This window comes from Mesocricetus auratus, unplaced genomic scaffold (genome assembly GCF_017639785.1).
Source record: "Mesocricetus auratus isolate SY011 unplaced genomic scaffold, BCM_Maur_2.0 Super-Scaffold_100015, whole genome shotgun sequence".
NCBI lineage: Eukaryota > Metazoa > Chordata > Mammalia > Rodentia > Cricetidae > Mesocricetus > Mesocricetus auratus.
Window position 1 is genome coordinate 8451491 of NW_024429198.1, and position 18825 is coordinate 8470315.

At 45.4% G+C, this 18825-nt stretch overlaps 1 protein-coding gene and 1 pseudogene across 6 annotated transcripts in view; both read right to left on the bottom strand.

The window, feature by feature from the left end:
- The window catches only part of Pdzd2 (PDZ domain containing 2), a 366700-nt gene that overhangs the window by 263228 nt on the left and 84647 nt on the right, over positions 1 to 18825 (bottom strand). The gene's annotated exons all lie outside the window — the stretch shown is intronic.
- Positions 6291 to 6439, bottom strand: LOC121144406 (annotated as a pseudogene).

Here is an 18825-nt window from a genome sequence, read left to right on the forward strand (position 1 = left end):
GGAGCTCATTGACCTGGCTTGAGATCTAGGATCTGCCTGTCTCCTACCAGCTCCCAGCATGCCCTGGGTTACAGACACATGCCGCGAGGCATTAGTGTTGGATGTGGGTGGTAAGGATCCAGGGTCCTCAAGCTTGTACAGAAAACACTTATGCTAATTCGGCCACCTTCCCACACCTGACACAGCAATTATCTAACCAATGCTGTACTTCATCTCGTCCAGGTGAGAGCCTCACCGAAAAGAAGGAGCTAGGGGCAGCTTAGCTTGGTTCTAAGAATAAGTCCATAGGGCAAGCTAGGAAACCTGGGGCACAGGCCATGCTGGCCATCAACAGGAGGCAGAAGACATGAGGGTCACGCCGATATCCTCTTTACTCTGGAATCATCTGGGTAGGATGGAAACAGGTGTGTCCCTAGTCTTGGGACCAAGTAAGTGAATCACCCATTCCTCTGAGCTTCATGTCCTCATTCATTAACCAATCTAGCTCTTGAAAAATAAGCTACTTGGCGCCCACCATTATGGTCTACTATGTGCCAGTGATCTGGGTCAAGAGATTAGAGATAATACATCATGGCTGATACTGAAAGGCACAATCAGTTCCACAAGCAAGCAAGGAAGCATCTTCAGAATAAATCCTTCTTCCCAGGGTGTTGCAGGGATTGAAGAGATTAGAAATTAAGAGACCCAGATAAAGGAACAGGTCACTGTGTCTTGTTTGCTTGGCTGGGGCTGCTTCTCATTTTAATAAGTGCTGACAAGGGGCTGGTGTATCTCAAGGGTTACTCCAAGTGCTATTTCCAGGCTTGGGAACCACTGCCCTGGAGAACCAGTGCTTGAGACAGATAAAGAATGGAGCAGTCCACCCACTCTACATACTCGCAGGAGCAATGAAGCCAGCCCAGCAAAATTCCAAAGCACAGAGAGCCTACAGTCTGTTCCTGCCACATACAGATAACCTAACACCTGGACCCGCAATGCACCGATAAACACACCCGGAATTGCAGTGCACAGATAACCTAAAACCTTCTACGCATCTTTGGTTTCAACTCCCACCCCAGCCATGAGTGTGATCAGAGCTGCTGACAAGCAGCAAATGGGAGAGATTTAAATTTCATCTCCGAATTTTCCTACCCACCACCCCCTGCTGGGAATGCCTCCATGCAGGGACAGCCATCCCAGAAAGATGGCCTAGAGGCTGAGAGCAGAAGGCGGGATCAACAGCCAGCTGCTGGGGGAGTCAGAAAGACCCACTGTGCAGCCTCTAAAGAGATGCCCTGAGCCCCACTGGGAGCACCTGAGCTGTGCATGTTGCAATCCCATGTTACGTTGTGAAAGAGGAGGGGACCACTTCTGAAACAGCTTGATGACCATTTCACGGTCCACCCAGCCACTTCTGGAGGAAGAATGGAGTGTGAGCGGATGTGATGAAGGCCAGATAATGTGTGAGGTCAGTTCCTGCATGAACTCTCCTGCACCAGACACTCTCATTTTAAGATGGCAGCTAAATCAAACCAACACAAAAAAGAGCTGGGACAGGTGGAAGCCTGAAGAGGCGTAACTTAACGTGGGTGTGGTCGTGACAGGCTGCAGACTAGCAATACTGGGACTAGGCCTCACCCTTACAATAACCAGGAAAAGCCACAAACTGTACCCTGCAGGGGACCAATCAGAATTGAGACAAACTAGTACTAGATGCCCCTGAACATTAAGAAGAGCTTACCTAACTTGTATATAGGTTGCCAATTTCCTTGCAGCAACACCAGTACCAATCGCTGTTTGACAAAAGTTTTCTTACCTCACTCCTGCCTAATCAGGAGTTCAACCCCCATGTGAACCCAGAATTCCCCTTGCCTCCCCTCCAACCTTTACTCCTTAAAACCCTGCCATCACTGAGCTCAATGCTCTCCCGATGCAACTGCTGACAGACGGAGAGCTTGCAATAAAGGCACTTTGCTTCTGCATAGGAACTCAGTCTCCTGGTGGTCTCTGGGGGGCTCATGATGTGGGCATAGCAAGGCTCCTGTCTTGTTGCCCAGGCTGGGAAATGGGTGAAATTCCCAGCTGGCACATCTGAGCAGGCCCAGTGCGCTTACCAGGAATACTGCCAACGAGCCATCTCCAGAAGAAACCTTTGCAGTCTGGGGTCAGCCACCTACTAGTGCATCATTTTTAACTGGTGACTTCAGTCCTGTACCACCTGAGCCTACTCATAGTAATCTGGGGACTGGGGACATTCCTGGCAATAGGAGTTGACCCAGTGTTTTCAAAGTGTAAGTTGGCAGTTGCCAAGTTGTCCAAGCTCAGTCAACAGGTTCCTGAGGTAACTCATGCTTGCGTTGCTCAACATTTATTGGGGGAGCTGAGATAGACAGAGTTCAAGACACACTACCTTGGGGTGCTGGGGCATCTGAGAAAACGGCAGACATGTGGAGACCACACTGACTCTCCCTTACCCTTCCTCCCTGAAGCAGGTACTGAGACTTTCACTGGAGAGGTGATCTGCAAAGCAACATCCTTTTTCTGCAGACACAGGACAGATCTGTATAAACAGGCCCTGCTCCATCTTGTTTACCCAATTTATTATCCTTGGTTATATCACATCCCCTGGTGCAATACCATTTTTTCACAACTACCACTCTTCATTAATACTAAGCACACTTTCTCTATCCATTCATCTGTGGGTGGACATCTCGTCTGGCTCTACTTCCTAGGTGTTAGCAATTTTGCAGCACAAACACGGGTGTGCAGGTACTTCGTGGCAGAGCTTAGCATCCTCTGGGTATGTACACAGAGAGGCATCTTAGGCCATATGGTAGTTCTACTTGTAGACTCTTAGATTTTGTTTTGTTTTGGTTTTTGAGGGACCTCCAGCCTTATTTCTATAGTGTGACTATACTAGTTTACACCCCCACCAAGCAGTGAATAAGGGTTCCCCTTTCTCTCTGCCCTTAATAGCATTTCTGGTCTGTCTGTCTGTCTGTCTGTATGTATGTATGTATGTATGTACGTATGGTCTTACTATGTAGCTCTGGATGGCTTGGAACTCTGTATGTAGAGCAGACTGACCTTAAGCTAACTGAGATCACCTACCCTCCGCTCCCAAGTACTGGGATTAAAGATATATGTCACCACACCCATTTTAAAGTGATTTTTAAAATTTTAAATATTTAAAAAAGTGTTTACCATTCTTAGTCCACCTGAGAAATGCATATTAAAATAACTTTGACATTGTATCTCACCTTAGTCAGAAGGTCTAACACTAAGAAAACAAATGGTGCATGCCTTTACTCCCAGAACTTAGGCAGAGGCAGAGGCAGAGGCAGAGGCAGAGGCAGAGGCAGAGGCAGAGGCAGAGGCAGAGGCAGAGGCAGAGGCAGAGGCAGAAGCAGGAGGATCTCTGTGAGTTCAAGGCCAACCTGAGCAATATAGTGAGTTCCAGGCCAGCCAGGGCTACATATTGAAGCCTTGTCTCAAAGGGGTGGGGGGGGGTCTCTAATTTAGTGGAAAAGTGTATCAGCTTACTCCATTTTCCAAAGGTGAACGTTTGAGATATTCTTCGAGCATTCTCTAGTGTAGGGAAAGGACAAGAGTCACTTCCATGTCCACAACAGACGTTACTACACGAACCACCTCTTGATCCCAGTCAAAGCCACAGAATCTTCGGAAAACACTTCCGTAACAGTTATGGACACAGACACGTGAGTCAGTGCTGGTTAGCCCTTAGTAGGCCACACCTCCCCAAACCCTGAGGACAGGAGTGCAAAGCCATAAAAATCCTGTCCTCACTGCACCTAGGTGCCTGTCTTAGTCAAAGTCTTGGCTGTCACTCTCACGTTTCTTTGGGAATTGGCAGCAATGCCTGCCTGGGAAGCCCAGAATCCAACCAGCCGCCTCTGCCTTGCAATCAGACCAACCCATCGGGAGTGCGCAGCTCCATTTAGAACCCTATATTTGGCTGTTTGTGCTGCTATGAGAACAGTCCCTGGCAGCTTGCTTAATTCTGGGCCCTCTGCTTGGCTCTACGTATCCAATTTCACTGGTTTTTCTCATCTCTCAGACTCTGGCAGTGGCAGGAGACACAACTGAGAAAAAAATCTACTGAGGTTTAGCTGCTGGTTCCTAGACTGTATTTTCTGATATAGAGAGATTCATTTTGCATGATTAGGGACATCCTACTACAAAATGCATCAGGAGCATCATCGGACCATGGTGACGTGGTAAATAACATGAAACAGAAAACAACCCTTTTTTTTTAATTATTAAAAAACAAAACAAAAACCCCTTTCCTCCCAACAGGAGAGAGTGTTGGTCCACGAAGACTAAAAGGTCAATCGCATGCCTTCCTGCACTAAGGAGTAGTTAGTATGAAAGCCAAGAGGCACAGAGACAGACCTGGGGAAAGGATCTCTGGGGATGTGAAAGCTTCCTGTGGGGCACTTCATGTCCTCAGGAATCCATTTCTACTTTTCGAACAAATTTTTATTGAGCACATGTTGTGTATAAGGCATAATTCTAGAAAAAACAATGAGTAAAATGAATGGCACTCAAACATTCTCCCTTCTTCCTTCCCTCTGTACATAGACACATGAGATGGCAGGATTCACGCTTTTGGTTTGACACTGGGATTGTTGATCGCCACTCCCCCCGCCCCTCAGAAGTTCGTCACACTTGTAATTTTTCTGTAACTAAGTGAACTCTTTCTTTGTTCTTTCCTTTCTTTCTTTCTCTTCCTTCCTTTCTTTCCTTTCTCCTTTCTTTCCCTTCCTCCCTCCTTTCATTCCTTGCTTCCTTCCTTTTTGTTTTATTGAGACAGGATTTCTCTATAACTGCCCCGGCTGTCCTAGAACTCACTTTGTAGACCAGGCTGTACTCAAACTCACCGAGGTCTACCTGTCTCTGCCTCCTGAGTGCTGGTATTAAAGGCATGGGCCACCACACTCAGTGGGGATTTTGTCATTAATCAAAAATATGACTTATCAAAGTAAAATGTTAGGGCCAGTATGATAGCTCAGCAGATAAAAGCAGAACTTGCTATGCAAGCCTGATGACCTCTGTTCAATCCGTGAAATCCACCCCACAGCAGTTAAAGGGTTTTGTTTCAAAAAATAAAATATTAAAGAGAAGTCACTGCAACACATGTTATAAAGCAATGGAAGTGTCCAGGACCCTCAGTACCTTTTCTATGGAATATGAAGTTGGGATCAGGGAAACCTAGCCACCTGCCATACTCCTCTCTACCAGACCTGGTGAGGCTCTTGCTATGTGGACTTGGGAGCAACTATGTGGAAAGGAAGGTAAAAACAGAAATGACTTATAATCTATTGCTTCCTTTAACACAGGGAACCAAGAATTCATCTTTGTTTACATTTCATGTATTTATTTATTGTGTAAGTAAATGCACATGCAATTACACACATGTGGAGGTCAGAGGACAATCAGCGGAGCTGTCTCTTTTTTGCCATGTGAGTCCCAGGGACCAAACTCAGCTCATGAAGCTTAGAAGCTCTCTTCAGCCTAAGAAGTTCACCACCACTACCACCACCTCCTCCTCCTCCTCCTCCTCCTCTCTTCCTCCTCCTCCTCCTTCTTCTTCTTCTTTTTCCTCCTCTTCCTTCCCCTCCCTGTAGCCCCTCCTCCTCCTCCTCCATCTTCATTTTTTTGAGACAGGGTTTCAAAAAAGTAACTCAGAACTCACAGGTAGACCAGGCTGACCTTGAACTCACAGAGATGCACCTGACTCTTCCTCCTGAGTGTTGGGATTAGAGGAGTGTATCATCATGTCCAGCTCCAGAAACTTAAGAAATTTTTAGTGTTGTTAAGCTTTACTGTAAGTTTGCAAAAAGTCCTCTAAAATAATTTGAATGTGTTCTTAGCTTTAGTAATTATACATAGAAAAAGGAAAAAAAATGAGAATGCAGTGTCTTTACAATAAGATTCTTTCCTATTCAAATTACAGAGGGTGGAATCTTTCTTTTTTTTTTCTTTAGAATTAACATCAAGATAATATTGGAGGAGATATTAAATGTCAAGAGCTAAAGACTATATGACTCATTCAAATGAGTTCAACATTAAAACATACTCATTAGGTAAGTTATTCTCTTTTATTGTTTGGAACTGAATTAACACCCTCTCTTGAGCACTGGTTGGGCCAGGAAGGATATTTTCACTGTGGTTGTTCACCTAACAATGTGACACATCTCCTCATGACTCTCCTTTGTCACTGGCCAGTAAACATGAAGGAGGTAAATTGTAGCCTAGTTTTATTTGTTAATTTTTAATCTTTAATTTTTAGGGGGGACAGGGACCAAGTCTCCCACTATGACACAAACTAAGCAGCCCAAGCTCTCCACATTTGGGGTCATCACAGAGGTCAGCCTGTGATGTGCCTTACCTGGGAAGACCACCTTCACGATCACAGTATCTCCCCTGTTGGTAGTTTGAAAAGAACTCAAACTACCAAGTCTCAGGGAACTTATCAAATTGTCAGTGCATGGGCATGACTTGAAAATAGGAACAGGATTAGGACTGCCTAAGGCAGTAACAAAGCCATAGCCTCTAAGAGCCCACACACCATGATTCAACCTAGGCTAGGAGGAAAAACACTTGGAAGTCTGGGCACAGAGCTACCCCCAAAAGCCCCAGGCCAAGCCAGATCCTGGGGACTGTGGAGACCAGCCCTGAGGCTCTGATGTTCCAAGGCAGTATAGTCACTTGTATTTACAGTTATAAACAAGCACACTTAAAGGGAAAAATGAAAAGTCTAGGAAAGCTTGAGAGAGAGTATAAAGGGGCAGGCAAATGCTACTGTTGCCAATGACTGTCCTACAAACACTTGGATGCCACTGTTACCTTTTTCTAGCAACAACTTTAGCCATTCTTTCAATGAGCAATGTATCAATGTATCAAAACACTAGACACCATGCAGAATATAAAAAGAGACAACTGAAGCAGTGCTCACACTAGTTGAAAAGATGATAGTCAACAAGGGGCAGCAGAATGTAACTAAATAGAAAATTTATTATAGAGTCAATGCCAAAAAGGAACAAGTAGGTCTAGATCAAAAAACTTATGAGGAAATTCACCAAAGGGAAAAGCTACTCACTACCTCCTAAAAAAGGAAGGACTGACTAAGATAAAGGCTTATTTGGAAGAATTTCTGGATTCATTAGGAACCCTACTTTTGGCTGGGCATTGTGGTACACACCTTTAATCCTAGCACTTAGGAGGCAGAGGCAATTGGATCTGCATGAGATCACGGTCAGCCTGGTCAACATAGGGAGTTCCAAGCCATTCAGGGTTACATAGTGAGACCATATCTAAATACACACACACACACACACACACACACACACACACACACACACACGCACGCACGCACGCACGCATGCACGCACGTACGCGTTCACCTAGGACTACTAAATGACATATAGAGTAATTACTAAATGAATGTATGTACAGATGGATAGGCAGACAGGTAAGCAGAAGCAATAGCCATCATTTGATTTAGAACTTTCTGCTGGAATGCAGACAGCCAAATGCCTTTAGACACCAGCTGAAAATGCCCATCAAACACCCCAGTTCTGTCCTAAGGACACCGCACAATTCCCATCAACTCTGGTTCTTGCCCAAGTCCTCTGAGAAGACTGTGCAAATGAAGAAACAGAGGATTGGTAAGTTACAGCTTTGCAAGTTCTAAGGGTTTGCACATAAACTGTCTCCCCACAGGCTTACTGGCGCCTTAGGTGGTGGCATTGCTTGGGGTGCTCGGGGAACCTTTAAGAGGTAGAGCTGGGTGAAGTGGACGGGAGGGAGGATATTAGGCTGAGGGTGACAGTCCAGCCTGGCTTCCTGTCCTGTCTGTCTCTGTGATATGATCCATCCAGATGTGAACAAGCAGCCTCACACACCTGCAGCCATAGTTATGATCCAGTCCAGCAACCATACCTTCCCCCAAGTGAGGGATTATACCTTACACCATGAGCGAAGCCCTCCCTTCCTTAAGTTTAACAGTTCTCAACCTGTGGTGGTCTGATGACCCTTTCACAGGGGTCACCGAAAACCATCAGAAAACACAGATATTTACATTACGATTCATAACAGCCGCAAAATGGCAGTTATGCAGTAGCAACAGAAATAATTTTATGGCTGGGGGTCACCACAACATGAGGAAGTGTATTAAAGGGTCACAGCCGTAGGAAGGATGAGAACCCTGCCCTAGTTGCTTCTTCTCAGGTATGTGACATCACAACAAGGGAAACTAAGCATACACTAATTTAGTGGATTTGTCGAACCATACAACCTGCCAATGACAGAGCGAGGACTCAGGGCAGGCAATCCTGATGTCACAACCAGGCCTCCCCCCACTTCCTGGAATGGAAATCTGTTCCGAAGCACAGACAGGGTCCTCAGGGCTGGGCTCCCTTGAAGATGAGCAGCTGCTACTGCAGTTTAGCAAACTGATGCTATACCACAATACCAGGACCCAGGGAAATTAAGAAAATCCTTTTGAAGAAAACTGAGGGACAGGAAAATGGCTCAGTGGGTAGGTATGTGCTTCTTAAACCTGAGAACCTGAGTTCAGATCCCCAGCACCCACATGGAAAGCCAGGAGCAGTGGCCTGGGACTATAGTCCTAGGAGCAGGGAGGCAGAGTCAGGAGGATCCCAGGGGGCTAGCTTGCAACTACATATGCATACTTATGTAAGTGCACACACACACTTTTAAATGTGAAATTACTTGATACTCAAACACAGAAAAGTATTTTTTAAGAAAGGAAAGAAGGAAGAAAGAAAGGAAGGAAGGAAAGAAGAAAGGAAGGAAGATTACTCTGTACAACGCTGCAACAAGAGCAAGTTGCACCCTCCCAAGGGCAGCCTCTCCCTGTCGCATTGCCAAGGACCATTTCCTCTGCAGTGGTCCACCAAGGAAACTATGTTGTGTCTGTGGATGCTTATGGGGACAAGCAAGTCACAAAGGCTCAGAGGAAGTAAGTGTCCCTGCTTTTAGAAGAGCACTTTGATTCGGTCTTGGTCCTCTGGAGCTAAAGTAGGCTCCTTGGAGGCTCACTGCTACACTATCATAAGCCCTGGCTCTGTAGCTGTTGGAGGGAGGGCCCTTACAGGTCATTTCCTCCTCCCTTTGAAAATGCAGCCATCTCTGAGTAGGGCTATAGGCTCAGTATCCATTAGTTAGTACACCATTTAATGACTGTATTTGAGGGAGTGAACGAGGTCCTTCATCATCCAGCAGCTTTCCTTAGTACAGGCAGCATGAGAAAGGCAGGGCGGAGGGAGGATGGTGAGGGACAGTAAACGTCAAAAGGGAAGTGACTGGCGCACATCTGGTGACTCTGTGGATCTTCCAAGATCTAGGAAAGCGGCAGGTTCACTCCTTTTCCAAGGGACCCCACAATGGAGGTACTAGAACCAGCTGCCGTGTTCCCCACAACTCTGCCTCCAAGGAGGGAGGTTTGCCTGAGAAGTCTGTTATTCAGAGGCCAGGCCTGTCTTCCTACACAAGGGGCAGTTCCTTCTCTGCTACAACAAACTACATCTTACCCTGCCAGAGCCAGCTTTGAATCTACTATGGAGCTACGAATGCCCATGTACAAGAGCCTAAGAAAATTCCGAGATGGATTATTTTTTCCCCAAAGACAAAGAGAATACTCTTAACTAAGTCAATTTTCATTGTTAAACAAAGGAGGGAGATGGAGGGAAAAAGGGAACGGAGGAAGGGAATGAAGGAGTAGAGGAAAAGAGGAAGAGAGGGACAGAGGAACAAAAGCTTGAGACAGATGCAAAATAAAACCACCTACAATCTCATGGACCAAGAGATAAACATGCTTTTGGATTTCTTTTTTTTTTTAATTTTATGCACATTGGTGTTTTGCCTACATCTGTGCCTGGGTGAGGGTGTCAGATTATCTGGGACCAGAGTTACAGACAGTTGTGAGCTGCCATCTGGTTGTTGAACCCCAGTCCTCGGGAAGAACAGCCAGTGCTCTTAACTACTGAGCCATCTCTCAAACCTGATTTTGGATTTCTTTACTCTTACCTGGGATTTACATGATGCTGTATTTCACATGTTTAATTACACATAAAAATTTTTAAAAAGGTGTAGGTGTGTGTGTGTGTGTGTGTGTGTGTGTGTGTGTGATATATTCATGTGGCTGGGGAGGCCAGAAGAGGTATAGATCTCCTGAAATCTTATTTATTTATTTATTTATTTATTTATTTATTTATTTATTATGTATGCAGTGTTCTGTCTGCATGTAACCCTGCAGGCCAGAAGGGAGCACCAGATTTCATTATGAATGGTTGTGAGCCACCATGTGGTTGCTGGGAATTGAACTCAGGAACTCTGGAAGAGCAACCAGTGCTCTTAACCTCTGAGCCATCTCTCCAGCCCAGATCTCCTGAACTCTTGTTCTAGGTAGTTGTGAGCCACTTGACCATGGGTGCTGGGAACTTTATCCAGGACCCTGGGAAGAGCATCAAGTGCTCTTAGCTGCTGGCCCATCTCTCCAGCCCCATCGATGTAATTTTTAAACATGTATTTCACTGCTTTTATCTTCAATGTTTTATAGTATTATAATTCTTCAAAGACTTTAATAACTTGATAATACTACAATGAACAAGCCACCAAATTATTTTTCTTATTAATTCTATTTCTGGGATTTCAGGTTATAGCCCATTTTGTAATACCATAAAACGAAGCTTTGATGAATATAAAACTGCATTTATTGTCATTTGGTTCTTCAAGATGTATTTATAGAAATGAAATTGGGGGTAACAATGCATGCACTTTGAGTTTCCTTGTATATATTGTAAATGTGCTTTCCAAAAAAAAAAAACCTGGGCAATTTACATAAAATTGTACAGTTTCAAAAAAAATTACTCATCCTTTCCTCTTCAATTCCAGACCCAACCAATCTTCTAGAGGGGTGGGGATCCCTCCCCTTGCATATGGTAGACAGTGGCTGCAGGTGTGTGTTTTCCAATGAAGCTTTTGGTTCATTTCATTTTTGATGAGCAAAGAAGCAGCATTCGCTAAAAGACATAAATATGTGCTTTATTGGTTTTGAAGGGCCCGCCCATGTGAGTTAGGTTGCTGGGAAGTTTTATGGAATGGCTGAGTTCATCCTAATCGTATAAATCGAAAAGAACAGGCCTGAAGAAGCGTTCCTCTGAAATGACAGCGGCGGTTTAGGGCTGTTCAGCCAAAATGCCCATTAGCTGTTTGTCAGGAGTATTTTTAGAAAGTGCAGAACAAGGCTTGTAAGGTGACCTGGAGCTATGGGGTCACCCTCTCCCCAGGAATCTGTCCACAGCCTTCAGAAGCTGCTCAGCCTCCCTGTGTTCTTCACAGGGACAGACCCAACACAGCCAGCCCCAAGCAACACAATGTACAACCCGACAGGAACACAACTCTCCTAGTGGCATCTTTCCTCACTTCACGTAAATTCCTTCTGTCTTCAGACCCTGCAGACATGAAGAGTCTAACGCTCAACCCTCTGGGGTGAGAATGTGTGCTGGTGTGAGTGAAACTGTCCCCATAGGTTCATGTATTATAATACCGGGTCACTGGCTGGTGAGAGGGTTTAGGTGGTGGAACTGTGCTGGAGGAAGGGTGTCACTGGGGACGGGCTTTGAGAATTGATAAGCTTGCTCCATGTAGGGAGAGATCATGTACCCACAGCATTGACCACGCCCCCTTGGGGTGTGGTCACAGGTACGTGGGATAAAAGAGGGAAAGGCTTGCGCTGTCTCTTGGATCCCGACCAAGGTTCGGTGACCATAGAGCTCTGACCCAGTTCTCAGCTTCTCATGTAAGTTTCTTCTCTCTATTTTAATAAATATCCAACTACCCGTTCCCAGCATCCTCAGTGTGACTCGTTTCCTTTCACAGCTCCACTTCCGGTTCTCTCTCTCTCCGTCTTATGTTGTTGAAGATATGGCCTCTCAGCTCCCTGCTCCCGCCACCATGCCCACAGCTTGCTGTCATACACCTTGCATGATGGACGCTTAGCCCTCTGGAGTCATAAGCCAAAATAAACTTTTCCATAAGTTGCTTTTGGTCATGGTATTTTATCAGAGCAATAGAAAAGTAACTAATACACATGGACTATCATTTCTCATTGGAATGACGTGATTTGGGAAAATTTCCTGTGATCTAAACTCATTGTCATTTCCACCTCTGTAGCCTGCAAGAATGTCATCTCTGCTGTTCTTTGAGACTGTTGTCACTCATGGTCCTTGTAGACCTGGGTTACCATAAGCAAGTTACTTGACTTTATAACACCTCAATGTGATGGCTAACCTTGATTCTCGACTTGACAGGAATTAGAATTACTATGGAAACACATCTCTGAACATGTCTGTGGGGGCTTTTCTAGGTGAAATGGGAAGATTTCACTCTAAACGTGGGCAGTATTATTCCAGAGCTGGGGTCCTAGGCTGAATGAAAAGGAGACAGGGCTGGGCCAGCAAGATGGCTTACCAGGTAAGGGTACTTGTTGCCAAGCCTGATAACCTGAAGTCAAGCCCCAAAACTGGCATGGTGGAAGGATCAGGAACTGACTCTGGCAAGCTGTCCTCTGACCTCCATCCACTCACACGCCTGAGGGGGGCGCACGCATGTACACACGTGAATTAAAAGCAAAGATAAAAAGAGAAAGGGACGTGAGTAGCAGCATTTGGTGCTCTCTGCTGCCTGGCTGAGGACTGCCTTAGCCACTGTTCTATTGCTGTGAAGAGACGCCATGACCAAGCCAACTCTTATAAAATAAAACATTTGATCAGGGGCTTGCTTACAGTTTCAGAGGATTAATCCATAATCATCATGATGGGGAGCATGGTGGCAGGCAGACGGGCACAGTGCTCAAAAAATAGCCCAAAGCTCAAAGCTTATACCCAACATGAAGGCAGAGGGAGGCTGGGCCTGGTATGGGCTTTTGAAAGCTCAACACTCAGTTGGTAACACACCACCTCCAGCAAGTCCACACCTCCTAATTCTTCTTAAACATTCTACCAATTGGGAAGCAAACATTCAAATACGTGAGCCTATGGGGACATTCTCACTCAAATCACCACAGGGACACAATGTGACCAGCCACCTCCTGCTCCTGCCTTACCTCAATGGACTGTGATCTGGATTGTAAACCAAGACAAACCTCTCCTGCTGTTATCTGCCTTTACCAAGCATTTCGTCCTAGCGATGAGACAAGTAACTAATACATAATACACTCTGCTCCCTCTTCAGAAACATGGGCCCAGTCATGATACCTGCCTCACACGGGTTGGTGAGAATTAATAAGAGCATCTACATAACGCTCTGGTGTAGGAAGGCCTTGAGCAAGTGCTGATTCTAATTCTATTGGTCAGGGTATAGTTCAAAAGCAGATTCATCCAGCTATAAATTATTGGCACTCTTTTCTTTTGAATTTCGTTCCTTTCTAGTCTCTGCCAGAGGACATGTAAGGAAAGAGATAAAACCTAAAAAGACCCATCCATATTACATTCCTGTAAGCCACACAGGGTGGAGGGATTTGAAACCATAGCTAAAAGTGAAATTGCTGAATGACCTGTGGCTACTCCAGTCTTTGCTTAGCATCTCTCAGAGGATATGAAGTGACCAAGACATCCATGCTAGCAGAAGGACCTTCCTCAGATCCAAATCTTCCCTGAAGTTCAATGAAACAGCTGAAACCAGGCTGTGGGTGTGTGTACCTTCTGCTTATAAGGTACCCTAGACCTAGGGTGTGGCCCCTTTTACTACGGTATAAGCAGGTTACTTCTATGCCACATAAAATAAGGTGCATGAGTCAGGGTAATCTCTATGTTCTTTCCAGTCACACAAGATTACATAACCCTAGCCTCAAAGCAACTTCAAGATCTGAAATCTTTTTCCTCCCTGCAGATCTTGTGGATGTCCTTTCTTTGTCATATTGTAGTTGTTGACATCGGGGTGAGCACACTCGTCAAAGAAGTCTGGACAGTAAGTTGAAACAAGGTCACGGAGCTACTGGCAGACTTGTGGGATTCAGCACAAAAACTCTACCTGGAAGTAGGTCAGGTTACTGGCAGCCAAAAACAGGCTCGCACAGGTCCTCACACAATACAGCAGCTCTGGATGCAGCAACAGCAGGAAATGCCAAACAAGGCGAATATTGATTATTCTGATGATATCCTCTGTGGTGGCTTACAAACTATAAATCACTAAATGTTTTACTGAAGACTGTTTCCCATTCCGTAAATAGCTGAAAATCCTTATAGCAAGACACATGCTTCTGTTCGTGCTACCTCTATCTACATGATTGTGATTTACGGCCCTTGCCAATCAGAGCGGCCCCTCTTAGTAATATCACTCCTACCACAGCCATGGCTAAACACCTTTGTGCACTTTACTGCGGGGAGCATTTCAAATGCAGAGTTCCCGAGATGTGGGTCATGGGAAGCCACTGCTAGGTGATGGCCGTCAGCAGACAGCTGTGTGAGCACCCAGAAAGCTCTAGACACTAACCTCTTACTCTTTGCACTGAATAGTTAAAAAAAGAATCAAGATCTGTGTGCCAGGAGAATGGGACAGAACAGGGGCCCAGTGACAGTCCCCAGGAGCCCCATCATTGAAAATAAACACAGCAGTGTGTGAGCTGTGTTGGCACAACTTGAGAACTGGTTCCTACAACTAACTCTCCAATAAGTCAGTGATCACTCTGAAAACCCTCTGCTCCCCCTTCCCCTCCACCTGCTTCCATGTCACCATGTCCACCCAGCAGGACTTACCAAGAGACTAAGCTACCTTTGAGTATACCTAAAGGCTCCAATTGACCTAATCATACCAGTGCAACTGACCTGTTACAATCAGCAAGAGCCCTTGGAGGCAAGGATAGAAATCCCACCCCCAGAGCAGAGGAGAAAGGGGGTGTTACCCACCCATGTACATGGAAAGTCTGCAAGGGTGTGTTAGTTACTTTACACATCGCTGGGAAGGGATACCTAATAAAAACCGCTTAAGGAAGGAACAGATTATTTGGGCTCACATTATTTGGAGAAATAATGGGGCAGGAGCTTCAAGCAGCCATTCACATTGCATCTGCAGCCAGGAAATAGCACATTACATGGACTTATGCTCAGCTGGATCTACATACCCTGCACCTGGGAGTCTAAGCCTAACCCTAACCCTAACCTTAACCCTAACCCTAACCCTAACCCTAAACCTAACCCTAAACTTAACCCTAACCCTAACCCTAACCTTAACCCTAACCTTTCTGTCTCGGTTACACTCTGGATATGGTGGCAAAGGCAGCCCCAACAGCTGAAAGCTGTGTGTAAAATGAGCCAAAAGCAGGTGTCTCTTTCCCGATGGTTCTAGAAAATGTCTCAGAGCAGACTTTTTGTCTGAGTTGAATCACATGTTGGTTACTTAGCTATCTCTGACTTATACGCCTGCTTCTGGCACCAGAGAGTATTCCAGACAGACCACCTACAGCACATGGACCGACTATGAGCAAGGGCAACCTCAATTCTCAAAGAATAGGGAGAGGATGCTGAGGAGACCCACACCATAATCATTTACAGACAATGCTTTGCTGACTGCATCTCCTCAAGCCCTCATACTTTCTCTCTCTAAAGAATCAGAGCATGGTAGTACCTCATTGATAGCTCTTCTGCTCCCTTCCAGGCTCTACACACTTAAAGGTAACCAATATCCTGATTCCTAACCCATAGGTAAAATTTTTCCACTTGTTATAGTCCATATTTCATATGAAGGTACTGCTCTGTGATTTTCATATTTCTATATTACTTTGTAAATGGTTTAATTTTAAAAAGATCTGCTCCCAGTTTATTTCTTCCAACCCTATCAAAGTTGTTATGAAACTTTCAAGGGCTTTCTCAGCTCCCTCAGAAACATTCTTCTCCCCAAACCAAACACTCAAATTCTTCTCGTATCTGCAGTTAACCACAGATGTCCAAGACCAAGGACAAGTGTGGCCAGTGGGAGTTATCTGCCATGTTTCTTTGCTTCCCATCTTCTTCTACATAACTTCAGTCTCAGCTCTGTCCTCTCATAGGTGAGCACAGGGAAACATGACCGTTCCTCCTCCTGGGGTCTGGGTATCTGCAGTTTGCAGAAGACTTTGTGATGATGTCCCAGCAAACCTCCAAAAGCTCAAAGACATCAATGGGTCACTCTAGAATTTTAAAGAGCTAATGAAAGTTACAGACTCATTCTTGACCTTGAAACTCAGCTGTGAGTAAATTCCCAAAGGCTATAGATTCCAGGTAGAGGCTTCTCAGTGGGGCAGGGCTACCGTAAGCCATCCTAGGGCTGACCATGGGTGAAATGGCCATCCAAGGGAGGCAGGCATCTTCTGTGCTAGCACTGTGTGGAGAGAGGGTAGACGGGGTTCTCGGAGGCATGTTTCAGACTCTTACAATGGGTAAGGAGTGGAAGGGTTCTTTCCAACATTTACAATTCATGATTCCACAGAGCCCTAACAGCAGAACAAAGTCTAAAGCATGAACACCAGCCCAAAGTCCCCAAAAAGTTAGAGCACAAAACTACCAAAAGAGCCAAGACCAGAGACCAAACAAGTGTTCATATTGGGATGCTCATAGTATCACTGTCTATTATAGCCCAAAATGCAGGAACAATGAAAGCAACAAGCAACAAATGAATATGTGGACAAAACGGGCTCTATTCGTACAACAGAGTACAATTGGACCAAAAGGGGAGCAGAGGTCCAACAGACACTGCACCACAGATGAAAGCCCTATGCTAAATAAAGGAAGCCAGACACAAAAGGTCACATAGTGTATGATTCCATGATAGCCAGACTGTCTGAATCTCATGGAGATAGAGCAGATTAGAGCTACCCAGGGCTATGCGAAGCAGCCAATGGAGGTGATAACAATGCCTCCCTTGCGGCATGACAACAATGTCCTGGAACCAGACAGGGGTGACAGTTACATAACACTGTGAGTGAACTGAGCATCATTGGAGTATATACTTTAAATTGATTCATTTCACCTCAAGGAGAATAAAAACGTGAATAAAGCCAATCCTGAGTTGGCAGGCTGTATGCTGTCATGGGCACCCAATTTGCCCAGCAACCAGGGAGCCCTATCATTCTGGGCCTCTTAACCAGGCATGCATGCCCAAACCACAGCCATTTTCTGGATTTAGAAATGTAAAACAAAACAGCAACTGTAGCAAAAGCCGCCCTGAGAAGGCTTTCGGGCCTCTGACTACAAACCTACAGACCATCACTGGCAATGGAGACACAGCCACAGCCAAGAGCAAGCCCAGAGCCTAAGCAATTTAGGCTGGAAAACACCCTGGGAGCTCAAGCAGGTGAGAGCAGTCGTTTTCCTTTAACGTGGAAATAAAGCAAAGGAACTCGCCTTCGACCAATTACGAGACACACAACCTTGAGAAGGCGAAGCAGCGTTTGAAGGCTGCCTAATCAAGTATTTCAGCAGACTCAGCAAGGCGGGCTACTACCCAAACACCCACTCCTTTGTTCTTTGCCTCAAAGCTCCATTCCCTTTTAGAGTAAGAATACATGGCATGTTTTCAAATGTAAATAATTCCAGGATTCAACCCATGATATACCTAATGTCTCTCTCACTTTCGGAGGCTTGTTCCAGATACTAAAGATACTGATTGTGAGAGCCCCCATTTGCCAGGTAGAGATCTCCTACAAGCACATCACAAACTCATGGGTGCGAGCGCGTGTGCCCACACTCTACATATTCATACAAACACACGCCACACTCAATTTCCTGAAGTAGGTATTTTCCAGCTGCTTCACGCTTGCAGCGGCATGGAGCATTGACCCAGCTCTGGAGGGCTGCTCATCGTATCAAAGTCACACACTAACACAGTTACGCCCTGCACAAAGGGATGTGTAAACAAAGGGCCAGGACCGACACAGGCGTCCTCTCACAACAGCTGCTGTTCCTGGGGTCTAAAATTAGAGGGCAGGAGATAATTCATCTCCAGAGTTAAACCGTAAGATAGAGTTTCCATTCCTTAAGAGGCATGAGGAGTTCTCACTCCTCTTCAAACACTGAATCTTGCCAAAGTACGCAGGAGACAGAGAAAAATCAAACCGCAGTTAGTTAGCAAGCACCAGCTCTCTGGACCACACTTGAGGTGCAAAGGGTTGCAAGATCAACGCCGTGTCCTCTTGTGCCTAAGTGACTTTGGGTGAGACCAGATCTATTAAAAACCAGATGTGGCTTCCACAAAAACAATGTTGGGGTGAAAAGATTTTTCCTAAATTAGCTGACGGAAGGAAACATCCGAGACAGACCTCTTTTTTTGTAACCACTCTTCATGGTCCTGAAGACCTAATGAGCTGAGTTCCAGCATCATCCATGTTCAGGCTGCATAATCCAGGAAAGATGCTAAACCTTTCCAAATAACACCTTTCCCATCTGTAAAATGGGTGTCCTATTATCTATATCAAATTTTATACACACACACACACACACACACACACACACACACACACACACACACACCTTCACATGTAAGGGCTTGCATTTAATCTCCAGACCCTATGTGAAAAGCCAGCCTGGCATCATGTATGTTTTTGTTGTTGGTGGTGTTTTTTTGTTTGTTTTTTTGGGGGGTGGGGTGGGGGTGTGAGACAGGGATTCTCTGTGTGGGCCTGGCTATAACTCACTCTACAGACCAGGCTGGCTTTGAGCTCACAGAGATCTGCTTATCTTTGCCTCCTGAGAGCTGGAATTAAAGGTGTGTGCCACACTACCCAGTAAGTGTGCATTTATAATCCCAATGCTAGGAGGCAGAGAC